Source organism: Pleurodeles waltl, chromosome 4_2 (genome assembly GCF_031143425.1).
Source record: "Pleurodeles waltl isolate 20211129_DDA chromosome 4_2, aPleWal1.hap1.20221129, whole genome shotgun sequence".
NCBI lineage: Eukaryota > Metazoa > Chordata > Amphibia > Caudata > Salamandridae > Pleurodeles > Pleurodeles waltl.
The window spans coordinates 281,709,534-281,721,680 of record NC_090443.1 but is presented as its reverse complement, the minus strand read 5'-3'; positions in this window follow the sequence as shown (position 1 = coordinate 281,721,680).

Genomic DNA, 12,147 nt, shown 5'->3' with positions numbered 1-12,147 from the left:
CGACCCCCTGGTGAGTGTCTGGGGCCTGGCCTGGACAAGGAAGGAGCTTGCAAACACTTGAGACTTTGCTTTGAAGTTTGCCAACTTCAAAGGCAGAACTGGGTAAAAGAAGAAGACCCAAAACCCAAGACTTTTAGAATCTTTCGGGAATCAAGAGGAACCTCTGCCCAGGAGAAGAGCTGAAGGAGGAGTACTGTCCCTTTGCTGTGTTGCTTTACTGGACTTTCCTGCAGTTGCTGCTTCTGCCTGAAAAGAGTGCAAAGGGTGAACTTTGCTGTGTGTCCTGCTTGAGAAAATTCTCCATGGGCTTGGAGTCGAGCTTGCCTCCTGTTGAAAGTCTCAGGGACACCAAAGACTTCAGCTTCCTGGATCTGCAGCCCTGGGAACTGTGTCTTTTATGTTGTTCAAGAGGAGAAACCACTGCGACGCCGCCAACGACCCCACTGGCCTGCACCATAACCTGCCGCCGCCGCACGGAGTCGCTTTGCCCCGCTTCGCACCTGGTCTCACCGACGCCGTAATCAGACGACTTCACCGAGCCGCTGCTCACACCGCGACCTGTGGGCCCCGCACTCCGGCATCACCTGCTCACACCGCAGCCTGGGCATCCCCGACGACGTCACTCCTGCTGACACCGGTGCTGCTGCCTGCACCCTGGCCTGTGGACACCGCTCGTGAGAAGCACAAAGCACCGTCCCGTCCTGCGCCGCAGCCCCGGTCCACCTACGCCAGCACCATCGGCTCCAGTGTCGTCACCAGGCATCCTTGCCTGCACTGTGGCCTGTGGACACCGCTCGTGAGGGTCACGAAGCACCGTCCCGTCCCGCACCGCTGGCTTGGGCCTACCGACGACAGCACTTCCGCAACGACGACGCAGCTGCCTGCACCGTGACCTGTGGACACCGCATATTGCACCGCCCCGCTTCACACCGCAGCCCTGGTGTCACCAACGCCGTCAAAGAGCCACTGCCTGCACCGTGACCTGTGGGCACCACACGTCGCATCTTCCCGCTTCGCACCGCAGCCCTGACGCCATCCACACTAGCGCACCTGATTTCATCAGCCCTGAGTTCGATCCCCGAGGTGAGTGACTTCAAGGGCCTGACGACTCCTGCACCGACTCTGGAACCGACACCAGGGACGCCACTCTCCGGAGCTCACCGCGAGGATCACGACGCCCTGCAAATCCAAGGTACTGTTTGCGGGTCTTCCCAACACCGTAGCTGGCTCGCAACGCCGCGGCCGGAATGAACTGTTGGTTTTGTTGATCACGACGCCGTGATAGTCCCAGGTGGAGCTATCAACTTCAAGGAACTGTAGTTTTGAGTAAATCTTGCATAATTCATATTTTTCTTACTGTATGTTGGATTCTTATTGTATTTGGTCTTGTTTTTTATAGATAAATATTGGCTATTTTTCTAAAACTGGTGTGGTGTCCTTTTGTAGTGTTTCCACTTATTACTGTGTGTTATGTGCAAATGCTTTACACATTGCTTCTGAGATAAGCCTGGCTGCTCGTGCCAAGCTACCAAGGGGGTGAGCAGAGTTTATCTGAGCGGGTATCTCCCTTATCCTGACTAGAGTGAGGGTCCCTACTTGGACAGGGTGCAAACCAACTGTCATCTAGAGACCCCATTTCTAACAGACAGTTTCCAGCTTCATCTGGTATTGATGCTTGTATGCAATGAAAGAATGTCCAGGAGTTAGGCACTGGACAGCCTTGCCTACCTCAAATTCTATCAGTTTGTCAGTGCACTGGTTGATAGCTCTTGGGCCACCTTCAGTCTGCCTGCATACACTGCTGGTGTTCAGGTCATCGAGAAGGGAGTGTGCCTGTTGGCAGAGCCAGCACTAGTCACTCTAGCACTCTGCAGTGCAACCCTTTAAGGCAGAGGTCTTCAAACTGGGGGGCGGGCCCCCCTTGGGGGGCCTCAAGTGATCCCAGTGGGGGCGCCAAACTCTGGCCAAAAGAAATATTATACAGATAACATGCCTTTGTTTTAAGCAAAAGCATGTTATTGCAGTTTTAAAAAGGTAACAGTACTTAACTGCAATGTTTAAATAGGTTTAGACCTATTTAAACACTGCCATCTTTCTAAAATAATTGTGAAAAATTCTGAGGGGGGGGCCAATGATTTTTATTTTTCAACTGGGGGGGCGCGGCATAAAAAAGTTTGAAGACCACTGCTTTAAGGGGATTAGAGCAGTCACTCATAGCTGTAGTGTTTCAGGCCCTGGTTGCTCATAACTGCAGGTGTCACATGTCAGCGTCACTTATAGATGTCGGTACTTTACGCCATCGTCACTTGTAGCTGCAGAATACTCAAATGGGTCATCGTCGCAGAGGTTACACCTCTTGCAGGATGAGCAAGTGATGAGGTTAAACTGGAGATCCTGAGATAGTTATATACGTGTATATAAATTAGTTTTATATCACATTATTGTTATCCAATGTTTAAATGTATTTTGGTAGTTTTTTGTATATAGCAGTGTTGTGTGTATGTGGTATGATTGACTTAATATATTGTTTATTCTATAATGCATTTGATATGATATAATAAAATATGGATAAAATGATTGTATGTCTCTATGAAATGAGATTTATTGAAATGAAGGCTATGACATTGATGTAGCCTAGGATTGGACATATAGCCACTATATAATTGTTGACATACATTATAAGATGAATATTGTTATACTGTGACTCTTTGTAGTACATTTATATACAAAGTGTAATTCTAGAGTAGCTCTCATTTCTTTCTCAGCTTCAGCTTTCATTTCCCTGGGCGAACTACTATATTGGTTTCAGGGACCCTTTCCTTGTCTAGATAGTTATATTCCCCACAGAAATCTGCCATTTCTGAGGCTGCCCTTAAGTTCCTGAGCACAGTGGCTGGGCCTCTCCTTTTTGACAGTTGTCTCTTTGCAGGGACCAAGTGCACTGTGCCCTCTCTCAGTAGCCCAGCAGACCCAAAGCTCAGCAATATTACATGCTTCAGGTGATATTCCCATACCTCTGGGAGACTGACTGTACAAGACTCAAGCCTTTAATCTTAGGATTTCTTTATGTACTCTGTGGAGTAAACCCTCCCATGGTCAATGAAGAGTATGGAACCAAATGGGAAAGTTTGAGCCACACCCTTACATTCACTTTCCAGCCTGGGGTTGTGGATCCCACTGACAAAGGTCAGAAACAGGTTTAGGGCAGTTTCTCTTCTTTGTGTCTGTCAACTCCATGGAGCAGACTTACTTTTTGTCTTAGGTGAGCGTGACTCTTTTCAGCAAGTAGTTATGGAGGAATTGTTGCAAAATGGAGCACCCACAATAGCTGCACAATCAAGGGTGAAGCACTGTACCTGGATGCCAACAATCTTTTTGAAGTCCTACTTTGTGGTGAAGACAGTAGAGCAGGTACTGCCTTAAAGATGGCCTGTACACCTGAAAGAAATCTGCTGACTTACCGCCCCCTGTCCAATATCAGTCATGATGGCTGTACTTGAAGAAAGATAATCTGCAGACCCTTCACTAAATGTTAACTACTACGTTCCTAAAGCAGTTCTGTCTCCACACTTGAGTGTCTTGAGCGGTTTCCTCCAATCCAGCAACAACAGCAATACATTTCTTTATCTGTGGACTAAGGGCCTGATGAAAGTCCTTTTGTTTTGTGACTCGCAATTTGCGATCCGTTTGGGAATTGCAAATTGCGAGTCGCAAAACAAAATGTACAACAGTGTTAAGTACACTGTTTGCCATTCCCAATGGGGTTGCAATTGACCTACCTCATCAATATTCATGAACTAGGTCGCAATTTGTGACCCCATTGGGAATGGCCGCACTCACAGGGATGGTGGCCTGCTGGGGACAGCAGACCACCATGTCTGTGACTGCTTTTTAAATAAAGCATTTTCTTTAAGTAGCTTGTTTTCCTTAAAGGTAAATGGGATGTATTTCAAAAAGAAAAATGAAAAGTTTTCTTTTCATTTTTTCAGAGTAGGCTACTCTAAAAAAATATTTTCGCTACCATTCACAAAGGGGAAGGGGTCCCATAGAGACCCCTTCCCATTTGCGAATGGGTTAACACCAATTTGATGCCACATGTGCGAACATTTGGAATTGTGATTTCCTAATTGCGATTCCAAGTGAATCTCAATTAAGAATTCGCAATTCCAAATGTAAGAAACTCCATTGAGTTTCTTTTGCAATTCCTGGTGGGTCGCAAATAGACCTACCTCATTAATACTAATGAGGGAGGTCTCAATTTGTGAACCACTGACTTGCAAAAATCACAGGGATGGTGGCCTGCTAGTGTCAGCAGAATACCATGTCTGTGATTGCTTTTTTTAAACACAGCTCGTTTTCCTGAAAGGAAAACAGATGCATTTAAAAAGAAAAAAGCAAGAGTTTCAGTTTCATTTTTTAAGAGTAGGCAGTGGTCCATGGGACCACTGCCTGCTCTTAAAAAACGTTTTTGCATGCATTCACAAAGGGGAAGGGGTCCTGTGAAGACCCCTTCCCCTTAGTGAATGGGTTAACACTAATTTAAATTGGTGCTGAGATAGTTTTGCGACCTCATTCAGGATCACAAAACAATCATACAAACAATTTAGATTCGGTATTGGGAAGGGTCAACCTGAACACGCCCCTCCCTAGTACAGAATCGCAAAACCCAAATTGCGATTTGGTAACAAGTTACCGAATTTGGGCTTTGTAAATCCAAAAAGCATTTTTCCAGTCTCAAACGGGCAGATTCGCTTTGTGTAGGAAAGTACCATCTTTCTTGGCATGTTACCCCCCATTTGTACCTGTATATCAGTATGTTTTTCCCTGTCTCACTGGGATCGTGCTGGTCAGGACCCCAGTACTAATACTTTGTGGCCTAATGTGTATGCTGTCAGTAGTGCTTACCTGTTTCACTGAGGTTCTGCTAACCAAAACCTCAGTGATATGCTCTCTCTGCTTTTAAATTTGTCACTATTGGCTAGTGACTTAATTTACCAATTTCAATTGGCACACTGGACCCCCCTTATAAGTCCCTTGTATATGGTACCTAGGTACCCAGGGAATCATGGTTCCAGGAGATCCTTATGGGCTGCAGCATTTCTTTTGCCACCCATAAGGAGCTCAGACAATCCCTTTCAAAGAACTGCCACTGCAGCCTGCGTGAGATAGTGCACACACTATTTCACAGCCATTTTCACTGCACTTAAGTAACTTATAAGTCACCTACATGTCTAACCTTCATTTACTGAAGGCTAAGTGCAAAGTTACTAAGGGGCATATTTATACTCTGTTTGCGCCGAATGTACATCAAAAAAAATGTTGACGCACAATCGGCGCAAACCCTGCCCCATATTTATACTTTGACGTCCTACCCCCCGGGCGTCAAAATTCCACCATGTGCATCATTTTTTGGAAGGGGGAACCAGCCTTGCGTTAATTATATGCAAGGTAGGCGTTCCCTTCCAAAAAATGACTTTAAGGCCTGTGCCCCTTATTTATACTCTGCCGTCATTTTGACGCACAGGAGGGGGTGGGCCTTAAAAAACGGCGCACAGCCTGATGTGCGCCGTTTTTTAACGCCTGGGTCAGGGCAGGCGTTAAGGGACCTGTGGGCTCGGAAGGAGCCCAGAGGTGCCCTCCCCTGCCCCCAGGGACACCCCCTGCCACCCTTGCCCACCCAAGGAGGACACCCAAGGATGGAGGGACCCATCCCAGGGAAGTAAAGGTAAGTTCGGGTAAGTATTTTTTTCCGATTTTTTTTTGTGGCATAGGGGGGCCTGATTTGGGCCTCCCTACATGCCACTATGCCCCGTGACCATGCCCAGGGGACATAAGTCCCCTGGGCATGGTCATTGGGCAAGGGGGCATGACTCCTGTCTTTGCTAAGACAGGAGTCATGTCAATGGAGGTTGGGTGTAAAAAAAAATGGTGCAAATCCGGTTTGAGGCCTGAATTTTGCCTCAGAACTGACTTGCACCATTTTTTGATGCACAACCCCCATTTTCCCATACGCCGGCGCTGCCTGGTGGGAGTCATTTTTTTTAACGCACACCAGTCCGCAGCGCCGGTTAACGTCATTCCATTAATAAGGCGCCCACATGGCGCGTTGGAATGGCGTTAGCCGCGGTAAAATTTTTGATGCACAACTGCGTTGGCGCAGTTGTGCATCGAAAAGTATAAATATGGGCCTAAGAGTGAGGTCACTCTTGCACTAGGGCCAATTCCCCAGACTTTGTGAGTGCGGGGACGCCATTACACACGTACACTACAAACAGGAAAAATACCTTTGTGTAGCTTCACAATGGTAACTACGAATATGGCCATCTAAGGTGTCTAAGATCATGGACTTGTCCCCTCATTCCAAATCTGGTATTGGGGAGCCAATTTCATGCCTCCTGGAGGCTCCACCATGGACCCCCAGTACTGCCAAACCAGCTCTCTGAGGCATGCACTGCAGCTACAGCTTCTGCCACCTCGCAGACAGGGTTCTGCCCTCTGGGGGTCTGAGCAGCTCAGTACCAGGAAGGCAGAACAAAGCATTTCCTTTGGGAGGAGGGTGTTACACCCTCTCCCTTTGGAAATAGGTGTTACATGCTTGGGAGGGGTTGCCTCCCCAGCTTCTGGAAATGCTTTGAAGGGCACAGATGATGCCCTCATTGCATAAGCCAGTCTACACCGGTTCAAGGACCCCCTGCCCCCGCTCTGGCGCGAACCTGGACAAAGGAAAGGGGAGTGACCACTCCACTGTTCATCACCACCCCAGGGAAGGTGCCCAGAGCTCCTCCAATGTGTCCCACACTGTGCCCTCATTGCATAAGCCAGTCTACACCGGTTCAAGGACCCCCAGCCCCCGCTCTGGCGCGAACCTGGACAAAGGAAAGGGGAGTGACCACTCCACTGTTCATCACCACCCCAGGGAAGGTGCCCAGAGCTCCTCCAATGTGTCCCACACTGCAGCCATCTTGTTTTCCAAGGTGTGGGGACATTCTGGAGGCCTCTGAGTGGCCAGTGCGAGCAGGTGACATCAGAGAACCCTCCTGATAGGCCCATACCTGATAAGGTAGCCAATCCCCCTCTCATGGCTATTTAGGGTCTCTCCTGTGGGTTTCTCTTCAGATTCTACTTGCAAGTTTCCAGCAGGAATCCTCTGCAACTACTACTTCATCCTCTGACGTCCGATCGACTGCAGACTGCTCCAGGAACCGCTGTAACAGCAACAAAGTATCCCGAAGGGCTACTTTTCCTCTACAACTTCAGCTCCAGCCAGCAACTGCAACAGTTTCCACAGTGTGCATGCTCTGGGGACTCCCTGTCTTCCCCCTGCACCAGAAGGACCGAAGAAATCTCCCGTGAAGTGACAGAGTCACTTCCCTGCTCCAGCAGGCACCTTCTAAGACGATGACCGGTTCTCTTGGACTCCTCTCCTAGTGACGAGCATGCTCCTTGGAACACAGATGGTGGACCCCTTCGACACAGACTGTCCTAAGGTATTGCTGTCCAAACTTTGAGGAGGTAAGAGCTTGCCTTCCCCGTTTGCGACAGTACCCCTGTGCACTGCGTCATCTTCACCTCTTGAGGCCTCTGTGCACTATTTGCAAATATCCTTTGTGCACAGCCTGGCCCAAGTCCCCAGCACTCTATCCTGCGATGCTCAACTTGCTGAGTTGTTCTCCGGCGGCGTGGGACCTTCTTTTGCAGTGCTGCAACCTTCTTTGTCCTGGGACCGCCGTGGGTGCTGCCTGGTCATCTGTGGGTTCCCTCCAGTGTTGGGAGCCCCCTCTGCCTCCTCAATCTGAGTTGAGGCCCCCAGGTCCCTCCTGGGTCCAAGCTGCGCCACTTTGACGCAATGTGCGACATTGCTTGAACCAAGGATTGTTGGACGAATCCAGCGCCGAAACTCACCTGCATCCAACAGCTCCATGTGGGACATCCATTGCATTATGCAGGAACCCACAGCCATTTTCCCTTGGTGCATTTCTGCAGTCTTCTTCCAACCGGAGACTCTCCTTTTGCACCATCTTCTAGGTTGGCAGGGGCTCCTGTCCTTCCTGGAACCTTCTCCGACTTCTGGACTTGGTCTCCTCTCTTTGTAGGTCTTAAGGTCCAGGAATCCACCATTTGTTGTTTGCAGTCTTGCTTGGTTCTAGCAATAACTCTAATCACAACTTGTAGTGTGTCCTAAGGAAACTTGGAGTACTTTACTCCTACTTTCCTGGGCTCTGGGTGGGGTATTTTACTCACCTTTGTGATATTCTTACTCTCCCAGCGATTCTCTACACACTACACTTGCCTAGGGGGGAATTTGTGATTCGCATTCCACTTTCTTAGTATATGGTTTGTGTTACCCCTGGACGTATTTTCTCCTATTGCATTCTATAGCATTTCCTATTGTTTGCACTATCCTATGTCTAACTACTTACCTTATTTTGGTGTCTAGTGTATATGTTGTGCATAATAGTTACCTCCAGAAGGAGTTGCTTCTAAGATATTTTTAGCCTTCTGTCACCCAAATAAACAACCTTTATTTTTGATAACACTGAGTATTGTCTTTACTTGTGTATAAGTACTGTGTAACTGTAGTGGTATTGCAGGAGCTTTGCGTATCTCCTAGTTCAGCCTAAGCTGCTCTGCTACAGCTACCCCTATCAGCCTAAGCTGCTAGAACACTACTACATTTCACTAATAAGTGATAACTGGACCTGGTATAAGGTGTAAGTACCCAAGGTACCCACTACAAACCAGGCCCGTCTCCTACATTTTGTACATGTGGCCCCTAGTCACTAATTCCATCTTGAGCTGTATTGTCCCAAGAGACGTCTAAAATTGAATCCACTGGTCTTGTCAAGCATGCACTGACATTTAACTTGGGTTCCTGCTAACAGTACCACATGCACAGAGTTTGTGCACATATCCACTATCGATGTCAACGCAGGGTCTGTGAAATACATTAAAGTGGAACTTTGTACGAGCTGGCCTAGCTTATGACTATAAATTCTAATACCTCCAGTATGCTGCCACCACCATAAACGTTATACGTTCTAGATCATATGGCATTAACTACTCTCCTGTCAACTCAAGGATACAAGACCACAGGGCAGGTTTTGGACCTTACCACTTACCTGACGCCACCGAGTGCATAGAGATTACCCTAGGCCAAAAAAACAATATTAGGGTACCAGTTATCATGCAGCTGGGTGGATCATATCTGTCACAATGCCGGGGATATTCCTTTCCTAAAATGGAACAATAGGTTGTTGGTCGAGAAGTGGAAAGGGAGTTGGTTGAAACCGGGTTGTTGCAGGGTTTTAATTTGAGAAGAGTGAAAGGTATTTGTGGTTAAAGTTAAATTGAGCTGTTGGACTCTCTGCAAGTAGAATTCCCTTTGCACATAATATTTTCAAAAATAATTCTTACATATTTCGGGTGCTTCTTTATTCCCAGTCATCACTCTGGTAATTACATTTGTAAAAGGTTTGATTAGTTTTTACGCACTAAAGAGTGTCACATGATGGATAATAACTCAATTGGTATTCTCCAGTACTTTGTTGCACTGTCATCAATCCTTCAGACATAAAATGTAATAATCATGTTCCTCTCTGGTGTCGTTTGTACACATCTGTGACTGTCACAAGTATACCTATTTTAAAGCAATTGTAGCCCTTCAGGAAGGAGTGATTTGCTGACGAGCTGAGAGGCACCAGGTCCTTTGCAGAGAGAGGGCGAGTGGTTTGCGATTGGCTGGACCTTCGGGACCACAGGATTTTTAACTGCATGGAGAATGGGTTTGATCCTGGCTGGATAGGTGACTCCCAGGTTTGGGGAAGTGGTTCAGAAACCAAGGAACCCATTCTTGGGGACCAAAAGGCCTGGTGTGATCCTTGGACTCGTTGAAGTGGCTCCTGTTTGGTTTTGGTAACCATCATGGCACTATGAATGCCATAAAAGCTTATTTTTGTCCAATTCTTGGAGAACTCGGCCACTAAAGATTTTAATGTAATGATGTCTGCTTCTCTCAGACAGCCCCATTTGGAATGTAGAACCCATCCAGGAATGCACGCTAATATATATATAACTTCTCTGTGTTTTATATGCTTGCTATATGTTCCATTTAGGCTAGGTACACTAACTCTTCAAAGTTAATCATATTTTTGGTCTAATGCTTGGCTTGGCACTTGTAGTTTCAGTAATGGCATATGTGAATGTGAACTTCGCTTATTTTATTAGACCAACCCAACAAAACTGAGAAATCAATGTTTCAAAACTATATCATTATAAAATGGGGGGATATCGAGACAAGAGGCCCTTGAGCGCAGTATAGATTCTATAAGCATTGCAATCCAACACTTTATTGCCAACTATATTGGTAGGGCACAGAGACCAAGAGCAACATCATCACTGTACCACTCCTAGCAAGTTCAAACCTTCTTCACTGAGATCAAACATTTTATTTAATATCAAACTAGATGCGGTTTTGGTGTTAAATCATATTACTGTTCAGAATGTGTGTACTTTTTGTCAAACTTTCTAATTTTGATTACAAAGACTGTTTTAATTCTGTTTCAGTTTTATGGATTTTATCTGGTTGTGAATTGAGAATCAAACTGGTGATCATTTGGGAATTTTAGGGGACAGTGGTCGCTGCCTCAATGCTAACCTATTGCGCTTTCCTCTGCTTTCCATGCATGGAGTGTAGTTTTGTGCCAGATCGTCTAGAAATGGTTCTTACGATGAGGCGGTAGGCTATCGGTGCTGAGGCAACCTTTTTAATTTCCTTAATAGCCTCAATTGCATTCAGAAGTTAGTAAATTGTAACACATTCCTATGCTGAATCCTGTAATTTAGTTAGCTGTACACCACTCATTAAGAATAGCTCTGATAGTCTGTTGCATGGGTGTATGAGTTTGAGATATTGCCACCATGATACACCACAGCTTTTTGGAGAAATGCCCATCTTTTCGCTTTGTTAACCATCATAGTACATAATACCCGGATTTCTTAGTGGTAATCTTCCTTACACCAAGTCTTACTCTTCCTCACAGCATATCAACCTCCAGTATTAATAGCATTACCTTATATTTTATCTCGTCTGTTCTGTGGCTGACAGACTCTGTGCGGCACGTGGTCCTACCGTGGGTAAACAATAAGTTCCTTCAGGTCCAAGTCTCCAGATCCTTGCCATTCATGGACAGATTGGGTTTCTCTTTTGCTTAATAATGCACCCCCAACATGATAAATTAAAAAGTAGACTCAGGGTCTGAAAGAGCTGAGGTCTCTTTCCAGCTGCCTCGTCAGAGTTCGTTTCACCATCCTTTGTGGCACTACAATGCCACAGTCTGTTGTAGAGAGCCTTAATAAAACACATTGTTTTTATTGATAGTGCTAACAATAAACTTTGTGTTCAGACAGTCTCTGTCAAGGACAAACCGGATTTACAAGGACCCTGTTAACCGCCACGCCCAGGCTCTGAGCGATGGGGCGGGATCAACGTCAGATTTGGTTACAGATGGAGGGAACAGCTTCACTGTTCTGAAACCACGGTCATCCTCTCTCTGCCTTAGGATGAGGCCAACTCAATATATAGGAGTATATTTACAAGAAACTGACACATCAGTGCTGATGCGCCAGTTTTCTTACGTCGCCCCTGCCCCACTTAACAACACTCTGGGTGTCCTACATTTACAATACGGTGGACCATGGTGCACGTTGGTCCAATAATGTCAAAATTGTTGACGCTGGTGAAGCAAAGTGCAAGGAGGCCCATTGATTAAAATGGGTGTGTCACTGTAATGCCTGCTTTGAGCAGGCATTAAAATTGATGCCAAAAATGGAGCAGTGAAATCTTGTAGATTTCACAATGTTATTTTTGTGGGCCTCCTAACTCTGGAACGTCCACTTGCATGCGGCGCAAGGAGTCACAAAGTGGCGCACTGCATGCATTGCGCTACTTTGTAAATATGGCGCGGCGCAAATTGCCTCCTTGCGCTATAATAACGTTTTAAAAAATTACTATAGTGTGATGTAAGGAGGTGCTAGGGCCTTGCAACTCGGGCCCATAGCTTGACTGAAAACTCAGGGCCTGTGCTGCGCCAGTCTGCTTTCCCTTCTCGACTTCAGCCAATGCCTTAGTCCTACTAGGCATGTGGTGCC